A 25,562-nucleotide genomic window follows, 5' to 3' on the forward strand; every position below is an offset into this window, starting at 1 on the left:
CTGTGAAAAAACTGTGCGGTCAAAATGGTAACAACAACCATAAATGAATTCCTTGAGGGGTGTATTTTCCAAAATGCGTCACTTCTGGTGGGTTTCCATTGCTTTGATACCTCTGAGGCTCTGCAAATGCGACATGGCACCCGAAAACCAATCCAGCAAAATCTGCACTCCAAAGAACACACAGTGCTCCTTCCCTTCTGAGGCCTCCCATGGGCCCAAACGGCAGTTTATCGCCACAAATGGGGTGTTGCTGCACTCAGGATTAATTGGGCAACAAAATGGGGTATTTTGTTCCTTGTGAAAATAAGATATTTTTTATCAAAAATGTTATCTTATTGGAAAAAATTTAATTTTTTTAACTTCACATCCCAATTCAAATACGTGCTGTGTAAAAGCTGTGGGGTCAAAATAGTAACAACAACCATAAATTAATTCCTTGAGGGGTGTCGTTTATGAAATGGGGTCACTTTTGGGGGATTCCTACAGTTTTGGCACCTTCAAACCTGGCATGCTGCCTAAAATATAGTCTAATAAAAAAGTGGCCTCAAAATGCACTAGGTCCTTCTTTGCTTCTGGGGCTTGTGTTTTAGTCCACGAGCACACTAGAGCCACATGTGGGACATTTCTAAAAACTGCAGAATCTGGACAATACATATTTAGTAGTGTTTCTCTGGTAAAACCTTCTGTGTTACAGAAAAAAATTTAATACAATTGAAATTCAGCAAGGAAAATGAAATTTGCAAATTTCTCCTCTACTTTGCTTTAATTTCTGTGAAATGCCTGAAGGGTTAAATAAACTTTCTAAATGCTGTTTTGAATACTTTGAGGGGTCTAGTTTTCAAAATGGGGTGATTTATGGGGGTTTCTAATACATAGGCCCATCAAAGCCACTTCGGAACTGAACAGGTACCTTAAAAAAAAGGTTTTTGAAATTTTATTAAAAATATGAGAAATTGCTGTTTATGTTCTAAGCCTTGTAACGTCCAATAAAAATAAAAGAATGTTCAAAAAATAATGCCAATCTAAAGTAGACATATGGAAAATGTGAACTAGTAACTATTTTGGGTGGTATAACCGTCTGTTTTACAAGCAGATGCATTTCAATTCTGAAAAATGCTATTTTTTATAAATTTTCTCAAAATTTAGCAATTTTTCACCAATAAACACTGAATATATTGTCCAAGTTTTACCACTACCATAAAGCCCAATGTGTCACGAGAAAACAATCTCAGAATCGCTTGGATAGGTTTAAGCATTCCTACGTTATTACCACATAAATGTGAAATATGTCAGATTTGAAAAATGGGCTCTGAGACTTAAGGCCAAAACAAGGCTGCGTCCTTAAGGGGTTAAGACGACCCATTCTTTAACAAATGTTTTTAACGGCAGACTGCATGGCTAGGTACTGGATTTTATCCACCTGTGGCAATGGGACTGAATGAAACACCTGACTTCAGTGATTAAGAGTGACCCAATACTTTTGTCCATATAGTGTTTATTCATACTTCTGTGGCTAAAGTGAGCAAATCCGAAAGTATTGTATGGAGTCCTATCTACTTATACAGTCCTCTAATAAATTATTGTAAGCGACTGCAAGGTAAAGTAGGATATTTAATATAACTATAAAAATAAAGATGACAAAGTTTAGTAATAAGAATCAACTAAAAATGACTTTGGATTTTCGCATTTTGTAAATTAAACCTCTTAATAAGCAAGGTAAATAATCTTATCTTTTCATTTAGTATTTCGAAGTATTTGCCCCGATGCATGATCCGTTCAATTTATATAGCAGGGAACTGTGACCACAAGGTCTGGTTATAATGTTTCCTGCTAAACCTTTGTGAAGCAATGTGCTGTTTCGGGTAATAGGCCTCATTCATTATTAGCACAGTTGATTTTCATTTACTCTTGGCTTTAACAATTAGTTTGAGCAGCTGTGAAGGTGATGAAGAGGCTGGGACGCTCAGAGGTCAACCACTTCTGTATGTGATAAATTAACCATTATTATCAGCAGTGAAAGTGCCTCTTTACGCTTGTCAGTAGCAAACAAAGGGGTAACATATCTCGTATAAACTCGAATCTGATCCCAGCTGGAAATCGGACTAACGTACTATGTTCTGTCTGCAAAGTATGCAACCTAAATAGGTCCAGAAAGTTAACCTGTGCAGAGCTTGCATGGATGTTAGGTCATTTGTCAAAATGTAAAATGGGAACTATATGCAAAATTTATGTAAATACCTAAAAAGACCATCCACTACATTCCTAAGGGAATAGACTCTTTTAAGGCAAATTAAGATGAGAAAACATTTGCTATTTTCAACATTTTAAGTGAATCAGAGTAATTCACATTTTAAAAAATAAATGCAAAAGATTCCTTCATCTCTATTTAAATATATATATATATATATATATATATATATATATATATATATATATATATATATATATATATATATATATATATATATTTTACTTGAATACATACCGGTGGAGGTCATACACATTCATGTCTAGTTGTTTCTTTTGTTTATTAAACAAATGTATCTGACACTAGTTATAAGCTGCCCATAAACAGGGAAAAATTTGCCATAATTATTGCATAACATTTTACACAAATAATCATTCAAGATGGTTAATGCGTGCATGATGGTGATTTATCAAGTTGGATCGATTGTTCACAATTTTGCAGGTGTCATTATAGTTTCTTCCCTTCGTTTTTATAAAAGGTTTCCCCGGATTGGCCAGTTCACTGCCCGACATCTCTTGAGCTTCTTGAATTCCAGTTGGGCTGACCTCAAACAGATTAGATTGCTGTTAGATCCTGTAAAAAAAATAGGATGAATCCAATGACAATAATATAATGTGTATGATCAGCTTTATTCTAGATGTGGACGACCAAAATAACTGTTTGCCAGTATTATTAAGATTTGCATAATTTTAACAAATTTTAAATAAATAATAAGAATAAAAATGTCCATAGATATAAAAGAGTTATTTTCTGAAGTGGTAGTTCCATGCCAGTCACCTCTACTCTTGCCTGCCAATACAGCCACTCAATAAAATTAGACAGATGATATCCAACGTGTCTAAAGTTGGCCATAGAGGTAAAGAATTTTCCACATCGATCGTTCCAATTTATTTTTGTGATTGGAAGAATACTCAGGAAAGGAACATCGAACAAACAGAAATTTCCCAACATATGAATGATTTTGCTTATGGCAAAGCATGAAAAATATTATGTGTTTGCAATGCCCCACATTCTTTTGTGGAGTAAAATGTATCATTATACAGTATGTAAATATATATATGTAACTAATAGGCTGTAAGCCAGCATGGTGTACTACATGTAACCGTGTGACTGACACACTTATAGAAGCTATATCTGTGCAATGATAATACTAAGGAGACACCCCCGTAATAAAAAGGAGGTGGAAAAGTGTCTGTTCTTCAGTATTTTGCACCTGCGCAATCTCCCTCTATGTAGTATTGAGGCTCCTCTGCATCCTGCTGGGAACTAGTGTATAACCTGCCCTTGTAGCCCTGTTGCCTTGCAGCGCTGGGGTCCTGGATTCAAATCCAACCAAGGACAACATCTGTGTGGAGTTTGTATGTTTTCCCGTGTTTGCTTGGCTTTCCCCCAGGGTCTCAGGTTCCCCCCACCCCATAACCTAAAAGCATACAGATAGGACATTTAGATTGGCATCTCCAATGGGGATGTTGAGTGGGGACCATCACTATACAGAGCTGGGGAATATAATGGCGCTATATAAGTAACAGAAATAAATAATAATAAAAACTCTAAAACTTACGGCTCAGAATTTGGCTACACTTGTCTAAAAGAAAAATTGGCCTATAAGTCCATATCAATAAATCACAGTGCAGTTTTTATTTTGTAAGAGCAGTTTAAGAAATGTAATCAAAACTCTGATTAATCGCTAATAGCCGGGTGTGTTAAACCGCTACAATATTTGAAGGGAAGCAGGAAACCGTCAGAGCGGCTACAGGTTTGTCCGGTTTGACTGCCATTTACACAGGCTGCTTCAATAGAACCCTATGGAACTAGACTTGTCTGCGTGAAAGTTTACAAAGACATACCTTCAGCCATTTTGACAGTTTCCAGCTCCCCTGTAAATGTTGTAGCTGCTTGCTGAGGAGAAATTTTATCCCAATATTACAAACTGTTAGCATTTGTTGCAGTGACACTTTTTAACCTATACTTACATTAGCACAGAGGCACTTTAACGTTTATGTCCACCTTAAGACACCATTTTTTAATTTACATATATAAAAATCTAGATAAAATAGTAAGTAACTTTGTAAATACATTGCACTATTTATTTTGTACTTATCCTTAGTTATAGCCTAAATTGTTGTCCAGAGCTGCAGTCACAAATCCACAGGCTTCAGAGCTGAAATCTTCCAGTATGCCTTGCTGGTGCAATGTTTTCGTAGTAGAGCTTACTGTGGTGATTTGCATTCTTAATAATGTTTTGTTTTTTTACAGTTATCTAATGTTGGAAAAACTAACTGTCCATCAGCATTATATGAGCTCAGCTAAACTGTTAAAGATGTTAAGTTTGTCAATAGTTTTCTGACTGTTTCCAACATAATAAATCATTCCCTCAAAAAGAAAACACCTGGAAAGCTCTCCACAGTGATGCACCACCTTACAGCTCCTCCAACATCTCTGTCTACCACCCTACCCGTGCTCTATGTTTTGCCAACGACCTTAGATTAACATCCTCCATAATGTGAACCTCCCACTCTCGTCTCCAAGATTTCTCTCGTGCTGCACCCGTCCTCTGCAATGTGCTACACCAGGCAATCAGATTAATTCCCAACATCCACAGTTTTAAACGTGCCCTGAAAACACATCTTTTTAGACAGGCCTATAACATTCCCTAATCTGACTCCTTTCCTTTACCCCCCCCCCCCATTACATTAGTCATCAGGACTTGACCCCCTCATTTAGCAGTATCCCCCACACTCCTTGCATCCTAATGCACTTTATATCTGTTATACACAGACACTGGCTGGTGACCGGCTCATGCTGCTTTATGTGTACTACCCCATATCTATAAAAGATGTCTGGACCATTGTACTGAACAAGCACTTCTTACATTTTGTGTCTCCCTTATTTCCTCATAGATTGTAAGCTCTTGAGAGCAGGGACCCCACTCCTCTTGCATACATAGTTTATTAGTTTTGTCACTATATAATGTCTAATATTGTTTGTTCATGTTCCCTCTGAATTGTAAAGTTCTGCAGAATATGTTGGCGCTATATAAAGATTATTTTTATTATTATTAATATTATTATTATTATAATAAAACTCTGGTGAATATGATCCTTTCCTGTATCAATTTTTACCTGAAATCACAGTGTCTGATAATACTGATGACTACTGTGAGCTCCTGAAAAATAACATATCTGACAGAATGGGCCTTGGGCATTGAATAGTCGACAATCCAAGAATGCATTAGGTAACAAATGCAAATCCACTTAGCCCTGTGTGTTCTGCTAATGTCACCGAATCTCCTCTAGGCTGATTCTTAGAGATGATGTAAGGTTAAAGGGGTTGTCCCATCATAACAACTTATTACTTATCTAAAGGATAGGAGATAAGTGTTTGATCGCTAAGGGTCCCCCTGCAGGGACCCTAACCGATCACGAGAATGGGGTTTCTGAATCCCCTGGAGCACTGTGCTCGGGAATCCTGAGCGGTTACTCAGGACTCGGGCAGAGATTTATCAAAACTGATGCAAAGGAAAAGTGGGCTGGTAGCCCCATTGCAACCAATCAAGCTTCTCCTTTAATTATTTCAAAGGGCCTGTGCAAAATGAAAAGTGGTATGTGATTGGTTGCTATGGGCAAATGCTCCAATTTAGTCTTTCAATAGTTTTGATGAATCTCCCCCCTATTATCTTTGAATTTATCAAAACAACAAATACCACGACGGAATCTGACAAACTCTATTATTAGTCAATGGGATCCGGCTGGTACCGGTGGTATCTGTTGTCCAAAGAATCCAGCACTTTGTCATGGTTTCCTTTCTTATAGGAAACCATGATGCAGGTGTGAACGCAGCCTTGGACTCTGTACACATTTGCATTACAAGCTCCATTGCATTATAAATGGAAGCCATGACGCAGATGTAAACAAAGCTTTTCTGTAGAATAACAGCACAGTGCCTCAGTGGTTAGTGCTCTTGCCTTGCAATGAAGGAGACCTGGGTTCGAATCTGACTAAACACAGCATCTCAATGGAGTTTGTTTGTTCTCCCTGTGTTTGCATGGGTTTCCTATTGGTACTCTGATTTGCTCCCACACTCCAAAAACAAGCGCTGCAGAATAAATAATAGAGCCTAGGTCGGATGACAAATCTGGAGGATAAACATGTTTTTTATTTTTCAGTATCGTGCCTGTATCAGATTGCTCCAACGGCTGAAAGGAGTGTTTGTATATTACATTATAACTTTCTTCTTTATGATATTATTCTTTAAAGCAATCCAAAGATGGAGCCAACATTCTCATTTAAAAATACACATATATAGATCTACACTACCATATACTGTACTCCACATAAACGTTTAGGGTGAAAATGCATTCATGTCATTAGTAACAGCTTCAGAGCTCTTTTTGGCAGAGTTACAAAAAGTGTTAATGTAAGTTATTATTAAGAGCAACTGGATATTGAATTTTATTTACTTGACTGCATGAAATAAATAACTGCAGAATCAGTGGAAGTTCATTATCATGAATTAGGAGGCTCAGCATGTTTAGTTATTTTCTATTTCACTTACATATGTTCACACATTACCAAGGCTTCACCGTACATGTAAAGAAGGCTTTAGTCTATTACAATTCCTAATAATATTTTGATTTTGATAGAACGATCTTGTTGATACACAACATATTAGTTTAATAAATAAAGTACAGTGAAGTTTACCGCTCAGACGGCACTGGTAACAGTCCAATATCATTCAGTATAGACACTCTCTCCCAGAAAAATGCAGTGGACAGTCCGCAATCCAATGAGGGTGTGGATGGTAATTCTTATCCTTGTAGTTCCACCAAGCTTCTTATCGTCTCCCTCCACATTCAAAGAACTCCTGGTAGGAAAAGGATCTTATGTCTCTAATAGATGGAAAAAGGAAGACACATAGTGCAACACCCTCTGAAAAAAGATTGCTCCACGCCAAGTTTAATCCATACTCACAGAAGTAACAAGAAATAAAAGCATCAAGGTAAGTAAAAATCTTTAAAATTTCTAGGCGGCACGCCAAACACTCTCGCCCGACCCTGGGTTTCGCCCTTCCGGCTTGTTACTTCTGTGAGTATGGATTAAACTTGGCGTGGAGCAATCTTTTTCAGAGGGTGTTGCACTATGTGTCTTCCTTTTTCCATCTATTAGAGACATAAGATCCTTTTCCTACCAGGAGTTCTTTGAATGTGGAGGGAGACGATAAGGAGCTTGGTGGAACTACAAGGATAAGAATTACCATCCACACCCTCATTGGATTGCGGATTGTCCACTGCATTTTTCTGGGAGAGAGCCCATACTGAATGATATTGGACTGTTACCAGTGCCGTCTGAGCGGTAAACTTCACTGTACTTTATATATGCTATTTAGGGTATTTGTTGGATCATACCCAATTTAGTTTTGCCTGCTCCGGTCTGAGAGAGATTTTGTGGGTATTTGAGCCAAGAGAAACCACCATTATATTTGTAGTTTAATAAATGCATACTAAACTATAAACTAGGGTAAAAGGGTCAACATTTTCACCCTATTTTTAACACTTCTGACAGCATTAAAGTGTAGCTAAACGTTTGAAAAACTTCTGACATGTCATAGTGACATGTCAGAAGTTTGTATTGGTGGGGGTCCGAGCACCGAGACCCCCACCAATCGCTAGAACGAAGCTGCTGAAGCACTTGTGTGAGCGCTCAGCTGCTTCGTGTGTGTTTGGCTATTTCCGGAAATAAATGTATCAATGTATGGACTCAATAGAAAGTCTATGAGCCCGTACTCCGATACATCGGCTGTCCGGAAAAAGCCGAACAGAAACTAAGCAGCTGAGCGCTCACACGTGTGCTTGAGCTGCTTCGTTCTAGCGATTGATGGGGGTCTCCGTGCTCGGACCCCCACCAATACAAACTTCTGACATGTCACTATGACATGTCAGAAGTTTGTCGAATGTTTAGCTACACTTTAAGGTTCATAACATCGCATAAGGTTCTATGAGTCATACAGCACCATAATACACAGACATCATCCGCTAGAAGCAATGCTTCTAGGGAAGGATAACTCTGTAATATGACATCCAATGGTACATGCCATAAGGTTATACTGGTGGATTCATACAGAATCCAACAAAAAAAAACCTCTGTATATCTCTGTGTGCAATCGGTTGTGTACAGAAGTACTGTAGGTCCCCATAGAAAAGTTTATGGGTGCCGTATTATGGCTCAGAGTCTAAATACAACAGTATGTATGAGCCCTTAGACACTTTGGAATTTTGCCTTCCTAAGAAGGGATTGTCATGGGTGTGTTATAAGTCATAGTTGTACAATATATATTCAACATGCTCCATACTGGGAAAGTTGAGCTGCCACTATACACATTATAATGTCAGCGTTTCTGCAGAATTGGTTGACATTTATCCAATGGGATGGCCAGCTTTAGACTTTGTCACAAGAGATGTTGCTAAATATTAAGAATCTTTTTGCATTAGTTGTGAAACTTCTCATACAGTCATTGATTTTGCTTAGACTTAATTTTTCTACTCCAAAAGAAAATCTTGTTTTATCATTGTTAAAAAATAAAATAAATAGTGCAACGTCTTTAGCTTCCTTGACAGGTGTTATGGGATGTGTGGGAGGTGTTAAAACAGCTGATCAGCAGGGTCCCAGGAGTCGGACCCTGACCCATCAGCTATTGATGGCCTATACTGTGGATAGACCATCAATCTTAAGAGGCTGGAAAACCCCTTTAATATTAAAACCTTTTATAATAATTGCAGGGAAACTCACGTGAATGTTGTCACAAATAGAACCAAGAAACATGTTTTTGAAGTTATCAGCTTTTTGCTGCTACTCTTTATTATTGCATTAAAAGTTCTCTTTATCACAACCTGCATAACACTGCTACTGGAAAAAACACATATTGATATTATTGAACTAAATAATATATTATCACATTACTCGTTTGTGCTCTGGCAGTCACTTTGTACCTATCAATCATGTAAAGAATGACAAGCACAATTACATTCAAGTACTAATAGAACAGAAGGGCAGAAATACCTGACCCTAGAATCTTAGGTCGATCTAAGCGTTTGATGTCTCATTGAATTAGTACTGTAGTGTGAAAGACAAAGCTTGAACTAATGGAAATTAGCTTGGACATGCAATACTGCTGATTGGCCTGGTATAATTAAAATAATATTCTCACAGCTAATAACGAGAGCACGAGATAAATAATCATACAATAACTGCTATGTCCTTATGGATTGTGCTGCGGTCAGCATGTTGTTTACTTGATGTCTAGAGGGACCTGAAAGGCTCCTAATGTAACAATATATTCCATCAAGCTGTACAATGTTAATATTAAAGGGACACTAAATTTAGAGGATATGTTCACATTTTGCAACCATTTTACAGCATTTAACGCTAAAGTATCTATATCAGGGGTGTCAAACTAATTTTTACCAAGGGACACATCAGCCTTGTGGTTGCCTTCATTGGTCGATTGAAACAGCTCGCTTAACTGTTGAGCAGTAGTAACTCCCATAACGCAATATCACGTAACTGTACATGATAAGGGCTAAGGGGCAGTATGGAGCGAGCTCACAGACTGAGCTCGCCCCATACACAGCGGGTGACGACTGTGTTACACAGCCGACACTTCACTGCAATGGGCGGAATCAAAGATCACTTTGATTCTGCCTGTTTAACACCTTAAGTGCCGCGGTCAATCGCGGCACTTAAAGTGTTGGAATCAGGGGGGCGCTCCCTGAAGCAAGCCATCGCACCCCCCCCCCCCCCGTGCGGCACGATTGACCATTAACAATGGTTGTTATGGCAGCCTGGGGGCCAAACAATGGCCCCCAGGTCTGCCATCTTTGTACTCCTTTGAAGCTCGTGCCTCCTGTAGGGCTTCGGAGGAGACTGTCAGAATCACAATATACTGCAATACGTTAGTATTGAAGTATATCATGCAAGCGATCCAACGATCGCTGCTTCAAGTCTCCTAGGGGGACTAATAAAGAAAGTAAAAAAACTGTTAAATAAAGGTTTTTTTACATTCCAAAAAAATAAAGTATTAAAAGTTTACAAAAAAACATTTCACATTTTTTCCATAAAATAATGTTAAAAAAAATTAAAGTTAACATAAATGGTATTGCTGCATTAGTAATAGTCCAAACTATCACAATACAGCATTGTTTAACCCGCTCTGTGAATACCATAAAAATAAATATATATATATATATATATATATATATATATATATATATATATATATATATAAAAAGTTGCAGATACCCCAAAATGGTATTAGTGAAAACTACAGCTCGCTCCACAAAATTTTAGCCCTCACATCGCTAAATTGATGGTAAAATTAAAAAGTTCTGGCTCTCTGAACATGGTGACAAAAGATTTTTTGAATTTAGCAAATAGTTTTATTTTTTTAAAAGTGGTAAAATATAAAACAAAACATATAAATTTGGTATCACCATAATCGTACCAACCTGTATAATAAGGCAAATATGTAGTTTTTAGCGCCTGATGGATGCTGTAAAAAAAAACAACCCCAAAAATGGCATAATCGCTGTTATTTGCCCATTTCACCCCACAAATAATTTTGTTTCAGGTTCCCAGTACATTATCCCATACAATAAATGGTGCCATGAAAAACTACAACTTGTCCCGCAAAAAACAAGCCCTCATGTGGCTATATACATGGAAAAATAAAAAAATTATAGCTTTTGGAAGGTGGGGAGGAAAAAACAAAAGTGAAAATACGAAAAATGGCTGAGGAGGGAAGGGGTTAACCCCTTGCGTACCTTCGACGTAATAGTACGTCGCTGGCCGCTTATTCCAGCGTACCTTCGACGTACTATTACGGCGCAGGAATAAACTGTCACTATGTGAAATCACATAGTGACAGAACAGCGGCGGCAGCTGTCATTGACAGCTAACCGTCTCTGCTACCGGCCTGGGGACCAATTAGCAGTCCCCAATGCCGGCGATTGCTGTGATTGGTCAGTCTCTGAAGACTGACCAATCACAGCCGTCTGTGACGTCGTCTGCAGGAGAAAGCTCCTGTCACTTTCTCTGATCTCCTCACTTCTGTGAGATACGTGAGGAGATCAGAGAAAGCGGTGTAAAAAAAACAAAACACTATTTTTATTAACCCCTTCCCGAAAATGGGCGTATAGTAACGCCCTGAGGATGAAGCGGGCACAGGAGCTGTGCTCGCTCCATCTTCATCGGATGTCGGCTGTAATATACAGCCGACATCCCACTGCAACTACAGCGATCACTGTCCTCTCCGATCGCTGTAGTTTAACCCCTTAAATGCCGCTGTCAATAGCGACAGCGGCATTTAAGTGATTGATACAGAGGGAGGGGGCTCCCTCTGCACCCCATTGCCCCCCCCCCCGCGAAAAATCGCGGGGCTCTGATGGTTGCAATGGCAACCAGGAAGCCTAGCAACGGCTTGCTGGTTGCCAGGTACGGGAGCCTATTAGGTCCTGCCCAAGGCAGGACGTAATAGGCTCAACTGTCAGTTGTAAAGTGACAGTTACAATACACTGCACTACATCAGTACATACAGAAGTAGTGCAGTGTATTGTGCAGGGGATCAGAAGATCAGATCTTCCAGTCCCCTAGTATGTGTAAAATAAAAAGTGAAAAAAAGTAAAATAAAAGTTTTAGATAAATAAATAAATACAAGTTTTACGTAATAAAAACAATAATCGCCTTGTTTCCCTGATCAAGCCCTTTATAATTTGAAAAAAAAGACAAAAACTAGACATAATAGGTATTGCCGCGTTCGTATCGGCCTGACCTAAAAAAATATCATATTATTTATCCCGCACGGTGAACACCGTAAAAAAAATACCATAAAAAACAATGGCAGAATTTCCTTTTTTGGTCACGTTGTTTCCAAAAAAATGGAATAAAAAGTGATCAAAAAGTCGCGCGTAGCCAAACATGGTACCAATAAAAACGACAGTGTGTCACGCAAAAAATGTATGTACTCCGCCCAGTTTACATATGCCCCCACATTATAAACTGAAACACCAGTAAAACACTAAACAAAACTACTGCCAAGCAAAATCTGCGCTCCAAATGCCAAATGGCGCTCCTTCTGGGCCTGGCAGTGTGCCCAAACAGCGGTTTATGACCACATATGGGGTATTACCGTACTCTGGAGAACCGCTTAACAATTTATGGGGCGTATATGTCTCCGGTGGTACAAGCTGGGCCCAACGCATTGGGCACTGAAATAGCATATATGTGGAAAATGTCAATTTTCAATCTGCAACATCCACTGTGCACTAATTTCTGCAAAACCTTTGGGGGTCAAAATGCTCACTACACTTCTAGATGAATTCCTTGAGGGGTGTAGTTTCCTAAATGGGGTCACTTCTCGGGAGTTTTCACTGTACTTGTACCTCAGCGCAATGCAACATGGCGTCAAAAACAAATTTTGTAAAAACTCCACTCCAAAAACAAAATTGCACTTTTTCCGTTTAGACCCTTGCCGTATGTCCAAATAGCCGTTTACAACCACATATTGGGTATTTCCGTAATCAGGAGAAATTGTGTAACACATTTTGGGGTGTCTTTTCTCCTGTATTCCTTGTGGAAATGAAAAATTCTGAGCTAAAGCTACAGGTTATTGGAAAAAAAAAATGTTTTCATTTTCACGGATCAATTCTAATAAAATCTAATTTAATTCTTTCAGGGGTATAGTCTCCAAATTGGGATCACATCTGGGGAATTTCTACTGTACTGGTACTTCAGGGACTCTGCAAATGTGACATGGCCCCCAGAAACCAATTCAGCAAAATCTGAGCTGCAAAATCCAAATGGTGCTCCGTCCCTTCTGAGCCCTGCCATGGGTCCAAACAGCAGTTTATTACCACATAATGGGGTATTTCCGTAATCAGGAGAAATTGCTTTACAAAATTTGAGGTGCTTTTTCTCCTTTATTCCTTATAAAAATTAGAAAATTCTGTGTTTTTTCCAAAAAAAAGTCTCTTTTCATCTTCACAGACTAATTCCAATAAATTCAGCAAAAAACCTGTGGGGTCAAAATGATAACTATACCACTAGAAAAATTCCTTGAGGGGTATAGTTTCCAAAATGGGGTCACTTTTGGGGGGATTCCACTGTTTAGGTCCCTCCAGGGCGTTGCAAACGTGACACGGCACTGAAAACCATTCCAGTAAAATCAGAGCTCCAAAATCCAAATGGGGGTCCTTCCCTTCTGAGCCCTGCTGTGGGTCCAAACAGCAGTTTATTACCACATATGGGGTATTTCCGTAATCGCGAGAAATTGCTTTACAAATGTTGGGGTGCTTTCTCTCCTTTATTTCTTGCAAAAATTAGAAATTTTTACGTTTTTCCAGAAAAAAAGTAGATTTTCATTTTCACAGACTAACTCCAGAAAATATAGCAAAATACCTGTGGGGTCAAAATGCTAACTATACCCCTAGATAAATTCCCTGAGGGGTGTAGTTTAAAAAATGGGGGTCACTTTTGGGGGTTTCCACTGTTTTGGCACCACAAGACCTCTTCAAACCTGACATGGTGCCTAAAATATATTCTGAAAAAAGGAGGCCCCAAAATCCACCAGGTGCTCCTTTGCTTCTGAGGCCTGTGTTTCAGTCCATTAGCGCACTAGGGCCACGTGTGGGATATTTCTAAAAACTGCAGAATCTGGGCAATAAATATTGAGTTGCATTTCTCAGGTAAAACCTTCTGTGGTACAGAAGAAAATGTATTACATATGAATTTTGTAAAAAAAAATGAAATTTGAAAATTTCAGCTCTACTTTCCTTCAATTCCTGTAAAACGCCTAAAGGGTTGAAACACTTTCTGAATGCTGTTTTGGATACTTTGAGGGTTGCAGTTTTCAATGGGGTGTTTTATGGGGGTTTCTAATATATAGGGCACTCAAAACCACTTCAGAACTGAACTCGTCCCTGAAAAAATCGCTTTTTGAAATTTTCTTAAAAATATGAGAAATTGCTGCTAAAGTTCTAAGCCTTGTGAGGTCATAGAAAAATAAAAGGATGTTCAAAAAACGATGCAAACATAAAGTAGACATATGGGAAATGTTAATTGGTAACTATTTTGTGTGGTATTACCATCTGTTTTACAAGCAGATGCATTTAAAATTGGAAAAATCATAATTTCTTCATATTTTCACTAAATGTTGGTGTTTTTCACAAATAAGCAATGAATTTATCGACCAAATTTTTGCACTAAACTAAAGTACAATATGTCACGAGAAAACAATCTCAGAATCAATTGGATAGGTAAAAGCATTCCGGAGTTATTACCACATAAAGTGATACATGTCAGATTTGAAAAAATGGGTCTGGTCCTCAAGGCCAAAATGAGCTGGGTACTCAAGGGGTTAATCCACAGTGTCCCAGATGGTAAAATGATTCCTCAGTGCTCGAAGCAAAAAAAGTGCCTCCTCAGTAACCGTGCCCCCACACAGTAATAATGCCCCAGTTGAGCCCCCTGTAAATAGTACCACACAGTCCCCTGTGGATAGCACCACACAAAGAGCCCCCTGTAGATAGCATCACACACACAGCCCCCTGTAGATAGCCCAACACACACATCCCCCTGAAGATAGCCCAACACACACAGCCCCCTGTAGAAAGCGCCAAACACCCCCTCCTGCAGATAGTGCCACACAGCCCCCCTTGTACAGAATGCCATGCACAGCACCCCCTTATACAGAGTGACACACACAGCCCCCCTTATACTGAGGGACACACACAGCCCACCCTTGTAGAGAGTGCCCCACAGCCACCCCTTGTAGATAGTGCCACACAGCCCCCCCTGTAGATAGTGCCACACAGTCTGCCCCTTGTAGATAGTGCCACATAGACCCTCCCTGTAGATAGTGCCACACATAGGGCCCAGAGCTCCCCAGGCCACATAGGCCCCAGAGCAGAGAGCGGTGGCTTACCACTACCACTCTACCTGACATGACTCACATTTAGCAGGCCATGCGGCGGCGGTCTGAGTGAGGTTGGTGCCGGCCCGGCAATGAACCAGTCCAGTCACCTGACCTGAGTCAGTCACCCCACCTCACGTCACTGACCTAACTCAGACTTACTCGGTTGGCTGCAGCCTGCATATTTTCAGATTGAAAATATGCCCGTGGCCGACTACTTTTCCCTTTGCACTGCACATGTCCTTTTTGGCGCATGCGCAGTGCAATGTTCCGGGAGAACTAAATCCCGGACGGTGCTTTTTTTCTGCCAGACACTACGGGCGGCAGAAAAAAAAACCTCTTTTTGCGGACTTAGAAGTCCGGCTGTTGTGGCGCTGCATGTAAAAACCTGATTCAGGTTTTTACATGCAGCGGACCTCACGGGACACACAAAATGAGGTGGCGGGCCCGCACACCTTATGTTTGACATGTGTGATCTATTTAATGCGTCAACCTTGCAAATAATCTGTTTTGTGTACACAGCTCCTTTGAAGAACTATCTGACTCCAAGGTTACACAGATACTAAGCACCTGACTACTACTTCAACACCCAACATTACCACAAGCATCTTTTATTACATTTTTTACAATAAAAAGGATTTGCTGATTACAGAACCCTTTAGTCTAAAGTTCTTAATCCTCCTACTGAGGATCCCAAATTGTGCTCGGGCAGCTGGAAAGTACAATACTGTTTTGCCTGAGCACAGTTTGGACAGTAATGTGAGTGCAAGGAAAGTTTTTGCCTCTTTTTTTTTTTTTTTAATTGACAGTCATATGACAGTATATTGATGTACCTTATCCTCTACTGTATCGGTATGTACAGTATGCATATCGCAAATTATATACATATATTTTTTATACTCATATCCATAATAATCCATTGAATATAAAAACGCATGCATGATTATCAGTGAATGATGAAGAAAAATCCAAAAACAACTCTAAAACTTTTTTTTTTTAAAGATTTTATGCATTTCCTTAAAAAAATACATTGAATACTACATATTTTTTTCTTTAAAATGGTTTCTAAAAAAATCTACAACTCATCCTACAAAAAACAAGTTGTCATACGGCTACATTGATGAAAAAATAAAAAAGTTATGTTCAACCAAATGCAGAGAGGTAAACAATTTTACTGGTCTTTAAGGCCAAAATCAGCTACATCTTTTAGGGGTTGATATGCACTAAAAGAAGAACAATTAGGCGCAAACTATATTTACATGGGACATAAATGAAATGTCTACATGAAAAAAAATTACACTTTTGGATGTTTTTTCCCCAATATTATTGTAACAGGGAGTTAAAGGGGGTTCTATGTGTGACTGTCTTCCACCCATAGCCCTGCAATACAGAATCTGGTCTCTAAAGTTTATGCCCTTTGCATACAAGTGTTTGTATGGATGTAAGCTACATATCCCTTCCACTGCCCTAGTCCTATGCAGGTTCATATCTTCTCAATTATTGTGGATACATGTACAGATGCCAGGTAACTGGAAAAGGCATGTTTGCAGAAATTCATTTTATGTGTTTTTTTTGTTGGTTTCTATGAAATATATTTAGCCTGGGATGCTGAATTGATACAGATATTCCAATCATTATCTCCTACAAATTGCTATTCATATTTTATTACCTTAAATTGAGATGCTTAAGGTTTCCAGTAATTTACATTATTTCACTTCATTAAGGGTTTGGAGGCTGCTTCTAGTTTATTGCCAGTTTACACTTTTCGGCTAGCCCTGCTGAGCCAGCACACAGTACGTGCATGGTATATGGCCTTAAAATATTGCTGAATGAAGCTAATACATTAGTATGATAACCAGTTCAAGAGTGACCATTTCAGTCCATGCATTTGCTACTTTGCTTCATAAGTAGAATATAAAATGTCTCTATTAACTGGATTTTACTTAATAAAATTATTTACAAGTGCGATAATTGAGAGTCTCTCCTTGATTTGTTAACACATTAACGTCCAAGATCACCCTACTTCATTTCTGGTCGTATACCGCTCACATTTAAATTATAAATATCAGAAGTAACTAAGACAACATAACAGCAGTTCTGAATTCAATCCAATGATCCCTTCTGTCTAAATGACAATAGCTCAGTATTCTCATACTATTAACTATATTGAATTTTTAGTATTTTATTATTGAAGGAATTTTGTCTTTTAGGTCACATAGCCTTTCAAATATATTCTCAGTCAAGTGAACTGCAGTAATTAATACATAGATCATTCTTTGAAGATGTTTTATATTTTACATATAAAGTAGACAAGACTTTCAGTATTTGTAAATTTGTACATACTTGAAATTACTGATCTTTCACTGGTCCTGATTAACGGCTTGTATAATACAAGAAAAGCTTAAATTCTATATTAACAACAATAATGTGTCACCCCGCCAGCCTATGGCCTCAGGCCCCATGCACACGACCATAAAAATCTCCGTAATTGTGGACTGTAATACGGTCCGCAATTACGGACCCATTCGGTTCTATTGGGCACGGACACATTATCCGTATCGCTACGAATAGGTGTCCGTGCCGTAGAACCCTGCGGGGAATTATGGAGCATGTCCAATTTTTCATATTTTACAGGCCATACATTGTATGGGAGCACAATCGCAGGCCGTGATTATGGGCACAGCTGTGTGCATGAGGCCTTAAATGGAATCTGTCAGCAAATTTATGCTGCCCTAACCATGGACATCATGATATAGTGAGAAGTGCCCTAATTATACAAAAATCATAGTATAAATAAGGGCCAGGCATGGAGAGAAGTGTCCACTGGGTGTCTCCGCTCAAGATTCTACCCGCCCAGAACATCTTGATTGAGGAGAGATCTGTCAATCAAGCTGAGCCGGGCTGGGAGCAGGCAGAGGGTAGCTGCCTGGAGTACACTTCTTCCAGAGCCTGGCACTCTACTTTGCACATAAGCTAGAGTTAAAACTATGTTATCTCAAAAATGTTGCAGCACAAACAGGGAAAGTATCACCTATATTTTTTCTATAATTAAAATCAGACAATGAAACATCTGTGTAAAGTAAGCCAGCCAAGTGGTGTGGTAAGATAGAGAAAAGTGTTGAACATGGCTAGCAAGCCAAATTTATCATACAACATGCATCATGTTGAGATATTAGATACAATTAGCCCCAATTTTGCAGTTTCATAAAATTATAGAATTTGTGACAATATTGATAAAACTCCCGCATTGTCTATTGCTGTTTCAGTAGGGCAATTAGTCTCATTTACATCTTTTTTTTTCCCCCTTTACGTTTTTATTAATATGCATCATAAAATTAGGAAGACAAAGTTGTACATATAGTATAAACATAGTTTGCCAACATATTAAATGCATTATAAAAGTAAAAAAGAAAATGACAAGAAAAGTTGAAAAAAATATGTGTCTTTTAATAGTACTACATGCTCATCTCATCATCTTGGGATAGGTAACCAGTCAGTTAGCCACTTATCTGTAATCTAATTTGGTGTACTTCATAACCCGCATTATGAAGATGTGAAGTAGTAATAAGACCCAAGATGACTATGAATAGTTTATCACTTTTTGGTCTAGTTTTCCTCACAAATGCACTTGATTAAACATACTACAAATAAGTATATGTACTGTATGTCTTTGATGCATGTTCAGATATATTACAGATGAGTCCGGCACACGATATGTTTAAAATTCAATGCTGCTTTATTGGTATCAAAATATAACACAAATAAATAAAATCACGGGCACAGAACGCCTATGCGTTTCGAACCTCTGGGTTCTTAGTCATGGCTACTCTGCTAATGTGTACGGTCTGATATATAAATCAGGTGTTAGAAAGGCATGTGACCGTGAGGGGAAACTTTTCCCCTTCATGATCATGAAACAGGTAGTGAATATATAATGTTATTAGTCGTATATTACCTACGTGAAAGTTGACATGGTAATTTCTGGCATAGGTAGAACTTATGAAGTACAAGAGAATCAGGCACAGATCGAGAGAACACTGTATATCTGTGGCATCAGTATTACGCAATATAACTAAATATATGTATCTAAATGCAAGTTAAACATGCCCCTAATGATATTTGGGACAAAAGAATGATGACTAATTCAATAAATATACATCAGATCCATTCTGTAATTGAATCCCTTGGGGAATCTTGTTTCCATTTTAAGGATCCACATTGCTTCCCTATTCAGCAAAACTCTCCTCCAATCCCCTCCTCTCCTAGGTTTTAGTACCTTCTCTATCGGAATGACTCTAAAATACATTACATCCCATTGTGTGCTTCTAAAAAATGTTTAGAAGCTCCGGAGACATTACGTTTTTTTATGGATGATATACACTACCGTTCAAAAGTTTGGGGTCACCCAGACAATTTAGTGTTTTCCATGAAAACTCACACTTATATTTATCAAATGAGTTGCAAAATGACTAGAAAATATAGTCAAGACATTGACAAGGTTAGAAATAATGATTTTTATTTGAAATAATAATTTTCTCCTTCAAACTTTGCTTTCGTCAAAGAATGCTCCATTTGCAGCAATTACAGCATTGCAGACCTTTGGCATTCTAGCTGTTAAGTTGCTGAGGTAATCGGGAGAAATTTCACCCCATGCTTCCAGAAGCCCCTCCCACAAGTTGGATTGGCTTGAAGGGCACTTCTTGCGTGCCATACGGTCAAGCTGCTCCCACAACAGCTCTATGGGGTTGAGATCTGGTGACTGCTCTGGCCACTCCATTACAGATAGAATACCAGCTGTCTGCTTCTTCCCTAAATAGTTCTTGCATAATTTGGAGGTGTGCTTTGGGTCATTGTCCTGTTGTAGGATGAAATTGGCTCCAATCAAGCGCTGTCCACAGGGTATGGCATGGCGTTGCAAAATGGAGTGATAGCCTTCCTTATTCAAAATCCCTTTTACCTTGTACAAATCTCCCACTTTACCAGCACCAAACCAACCCCAGACCATCACTTTACCTCCACCATGCTTGACAAATGGCGTCAGGCACTCTTCCAGCATCTTTTCAGTTGTTCTGCGTCTCACAAATGTTCTTCTGTGTGATCCAAACACCTCAAACTTTGATTCGTCTGTCCATAACACTTTTTTCCAATCTTCCTCTGTCCAATGTCTGTGTGCTTTTGCCCATATTAATCTTTTCCTTTTATTAGCCAGTCTCAGATATGGCTTTTTCTTTGCCACTCTGCCCTGAAGGCCAGCATCCCGGAGTCGCCTCTTCACTGTAGACGTTGACACTGGCATTTTGCGGGTACTATTTAATGAAGCTGCCAGTTGAGGACCTGTGAGGCGTCTATTTCTCAAACTAGAGACTCTAATGTTCTTGTCTTGTTGCTCAGTTGTGCAGCGGGGCCTCCCACTTCTCTTTCTACTCTGGTTAGAGCCTGTTTGTGCTGTCCTCTGAAGGGAGTAGTACACACGTTGTAGGAAATCTTCCGTTTCTTGGCAATTTCTCGCATGGAATAGCCTTAATTTCTAAGAACAAGAATAGACTGTCGAGTTTCACATGAAAGCTCTCTTTTTATAGCCATTTTGAGAGTTTAATTGAACCCACAAATGTAATGCTCCAGATTCTCAACTAGCTCAAAGGAAGGTCAGTTGTATAGCTCCTCTAAACAGCAAAACTGTTTACAGTGGTGCTAACATAATTGCACAAGGGTTTTCAAGTGTTTTCTAATCATCCATTGGCCTTCTAACACAGTTAGCAAACACAATGTACCATTTGAACACTGGAGTGATGGTTGCTGGAAATGGGCCTCTATACACCTATGTAGATATTGCATAAAAAAACAGACGTTTGCAGCTAGAATAGTCATTTAGCACATTAACAATGTATAGAGTGTATTTCTGATTAATTTAATGTTATCTTCATTGAAAAAAACTGTGCTTTTCTTGCAAAAATAAGGAAATTTCTAAGTGACCCTAAAGTTTTGAACGGTAGTGTATGTCCGTCAAATGTTCTCCAAAGCGTCTTTTCAAGGGTCTCATTAAGCAACCTATGTATTTTAATCTATCGCATTGTATAATATACACAACATTTGTCGTGTTGCAGAATATTATATTATATTATAGTACAGGGTGGGCCATTTATATGGATACACCTAAATAAAATGGGAATGGTTGATAATATTAACTTCCTGTTTGTGGCACATTAGTATATGGGAGGGGGGAAACTTTTCAAGCTGGGTGTTGACCATGGCGGCCATTTTGAAGTCGGCCATTTTGTATCCAACTTTAGTTGTTTCAATGGGAAGAAGGTCATGTGACACATCAAACTTATCGAGAATTTCACAAGAAAAACAATGGTGAGCTTGGTTTTAACATTACTTTATTCTTTCATGAGTTATTTACAAGTTTCTGACCACTTATAAAATGTGTTCAAAGTGCTGCCCATTGTGTTGGATTGTCAATGCAACCCTTTTCTCCCACTCTTCACACACTGATAGCAAAACCGCAGAAGAAATGCTAGAACAGGCTTCCAGTATCCGTAGTTTCAGTTGCTGCACATCTTGTATCTTCACAGCATAGACAATTGCCTTCAGATGACCCCAAAGATAAAAGTCTAAGGGGGTCAGATCGGGAGGCATTTCTTCTGCGGTCTTGCTATCAGTGTGTGAAGAGTGGGAGAAGAGGGTTGCATTGACAATCCAACACAATGGGCAGCACTTTGAACACATTTTATAAGTGGTCAGAAACTTGTAAATAACTCATGAAAGAATAAAGTAACGTTAAAACCAAGCACACCATTGTTTTTCTTGGGAAATTCTCAATAAGTTTGATGTGTCACATGACCCTCTTCCCATTGAAAAAAGTAAAGTTGGATACAAAATGGCCGACTTCAAAATGGCCACCATGGTCAACACCCAGCTTAAAAAGTTTCCCCCTCCCATATACTAATGTGCCACAAACAGGAAGTTAATATCACCAACCATTCCCATTTTATTTAGGTGTATCCATATAAATGACCCACCCTGTATATTGTTGATCATTTGCATAGGACTGGAAAGAGTTAGTGTCACACACAAATGGGCAAAGGCCACAGTGCATTCCTGCACATTTGTGTGAACCATGTATAGTGAGCCAGCCTGAATTCCTCTTGGCACTCCAACTTTTAAAATCACTTGGGGAAATCAATTTTCCAATAGACATAGAATTTCTAGAAACTAACCCACATCCTGTATCAAGAATTTTCCGCAAGGAATCATCCCTATACAGGACAGGTAAATACTTTCTGACAATATCAGCTACCTGTTTGTAATGGGTACTAAAATCTGTTGAGAACACAATTTGGTTGTATTTCGATTTGTTTTTGATTTTAGACGGATACAAGTATTTGTCACATTGGGTATGTGGACCCACTGGGCCGTACCGCCTTGTCGGTATGGCAGCTGGCCAACAGGACACAGGTCACAGTCTATAGTTCCTATAGTGTATCTGTGGTAGCTCAGACAGTAACAAGACAGGCTCGGCTGGGACTAGGCAGCAGGCAGGCGAACACAGCACAGCACGACTTCAGCTCAACATGGCACTTGACCAGGATAGTACGCGATACAGGTTACAGGTAGCAGGAACGGGAAACACTGGGAACTGGAAAACACTTAGGAGACCATTTGCATAGACAGACTAGGATAACGACAACAAGGCTCAGGCATTGCAGGGAGGGGCACAGCCCTTCTTATAGTCCAGGGTGCTTTGGGAGCAATCAGCTCAATTTCCCACCTGTGTATGACCTGGCTCCTTGTCTGGCCTGAGCTCGTGAGCGCACCCTGGTGGTCACTGTGGAACAGGACGGCCGCATGTGCAGACGTCTCTGGAAGAAGGGCGTCAACCTGATGGAAGGAGTTTGTGGTTAGCGGCCACGGACGTTACAGTATTCTTGTCTACTTCTTTTGTTAGTAATTAATTTTGCCCTACTCAAGTTTGTATTTGAATATCCCTTCGCTCATAATCTTGTGTCAATGGTAGTGCATTCTCGTAAGTAGTCATCATTGCTTGTGCTTATTCTTTTCGCTCCATTATATTCCCCTATAGGGAGATTCTTTATTACATATTTCGAATGAGAACTTGTAGCGTGTAATATTGAATTACCCGAAATGGGTTTTCGATACAGGCTACAGGTGATGATACCTTTAGGAACATCTCCTGTCAGAAGTAGATCTAGAAATGGAATAGAGTGTGGATCATTGGTGGAGGTGAAAATTCAATTATCAGGATTATTATTGATATGTCTGATAAACTGTGGTATGAGCGCTACAGGACCTTGCCAAATGACGATGATATCGTCTATGTAGCACACATACCAGAGGATATAAGACATAAAGGGGTTAGAAACAGTGTACATGTATTTCTTCTCCCACCATGCTACGTAGATGTTCGCTAGTGATGGGGAAAATTTGGCTCCCATAGAACAACCTACACACTGTAAAAAAAAATTGAGAATGAAATGAAAAATAATTGTGTTTTAGTAGGAAGTCCGTTGTGATAAGGATGTATTGCTTCATTTGGTCTTCATAGGCGGTGTAATTGCATAGAGAGTATTCCAAAACTGTTAAGGCATTCTCTTGTGGTATTTTCGTATACTGTATAGTGCTGTGATGTCACATGTCAGCCACGTATAATTTTCCTGCCACGAGATTCGGTCCATAATCTTTAGAACAGCTGTACTGTCCTTGATATAGCTAAGCGTCTTCTTGGCAAGTGGCTGTCGTTTCCTATCTAGCCAGGCTCCCAAACGTTCCATGAGTGATCCAATGCCGGAAACTATGGGCATCAGTGGTGGAGGGATTAGATCCTTGTGAGTTTTAGGTATAGCATGAAAAATCGGTACGATTGGAAAATCCTTATTCATATATTCAATTTCTTATTGACTCAAAATGCCCATGGATTGACCGTCTCCAAGGAGTTTAGTGGGTTTACTTTTGAAAACATTGTTGGGATCACTAGTTAATTTGCGATATGTTAAACTGTCACCCAACATAGACAAGATTTATTGTTCATATAGTGAGGCATCCAAAACTACTACTGATTCTCCCTTGTCTGAGTCACGGAACATAATACTGTCATTGCTTCATAGCTATTTCAGAGCCTTTACTTCCCTTTACTTCCCTTTTAGTTAAATTAACTGTAATATTTGCATTCGTGTTATGCAATTCTGATAAAGCTTTATCCACTAAATGTTGGAAGTCATCCATAGCTGTGGATCTAGAGTTGCAGAATCCTGTATTATAGGATCAAATGCCGCATCATACTAAAAAGCAGGCTTTCTGAATTTTTACATTATGAAAATACCCAAATTTCTATCTATCAAGACCTAGCACCATCAACTCTCTACAAGTGGAAATTATTGAAACCCTTCACGTCTGCATTAAGACAAAGACAGATTCAATTTCGCTGGCTTTTTCCATTCGCTTTATCCGTTTCCACGAATGGGAAGAGATACACAGTCAGAACCTCGACAGATATTCGCAACCTCGGTTCTGAATTGTATTTATACTTTACAGTGGTAACCACCTACAGTTACCGGACGGCGCCTGGCTGCAAACAGGTAGCTGATATTGTCAGAAAGTATTTACCCGTCCTGTATAGGGATGATCCCTTACAGAAAATTCTCGATACAGGATGTGGGTTAGTTTCTAGAAATTCTATGTCCATTGGAAAATTGATTTCCCCAAGTAACTTTCAAAGTCGGAGTGTCAAGAGGGTATCAGGCTGGCTCACTATACAAGCTTCACACATGTGCAGGACTGCGCTGTAGCCTTTGCCCATTTGTGTGTAACACTAATTATTTTCAGTCCTATACATATGATCAACAATATACTATAAAATCGTTCATTAACTGCAACATGACATATGTTGTGTATATTATACAATGTGATACATGTAGATTACAATACATAGGTTGGACAACGAGACACTTGCAAAGACACATTGGAGAACATTTGTTGGATATATATCATCCAAAAAAACGTAATGTCTCCGGAGCTTCTAAACATTTTTTAGAAGCACACAATGGGAATGTAATGTCTTTTAGAGTCATTCCGATAGAGAAGGTACTAAAACCTAGGAGAGGAGGGGATTGGAGGAGAGTTTTGCTGAATAGGGAAGCGATGTGGATCCTTAAAATGGACACAAGATTCCCTACGGATTAAATTACAGAACAAATCTGATGTATATTTATTGAATTAGTCATCATTCTTTTGTCACAAATATCATTAGGGGCACGTTTAGACGCAGCCTGCTATCACCAAATTCACTAAATTCGCCAAATTTGCATTCATACTCTAACTCTCTAACTTGCATTTA

This window comes from Rhinoderma darwinii, chromosome 3, assembly GCF_050947455.1.
Source record: "Rhinoderma darwinii isolate aRhiDar2 chromosome 3, aRhiDar2.hap1, whole genome shotgun sequence".
Taxonomy (NCBI): domain Eukaryota; kingdom Metazoa; phylum Chordata; class Amphibia; order Anura; family Rhinodermatidae; genus Rhinoderma; species Rhinoderma darwinii.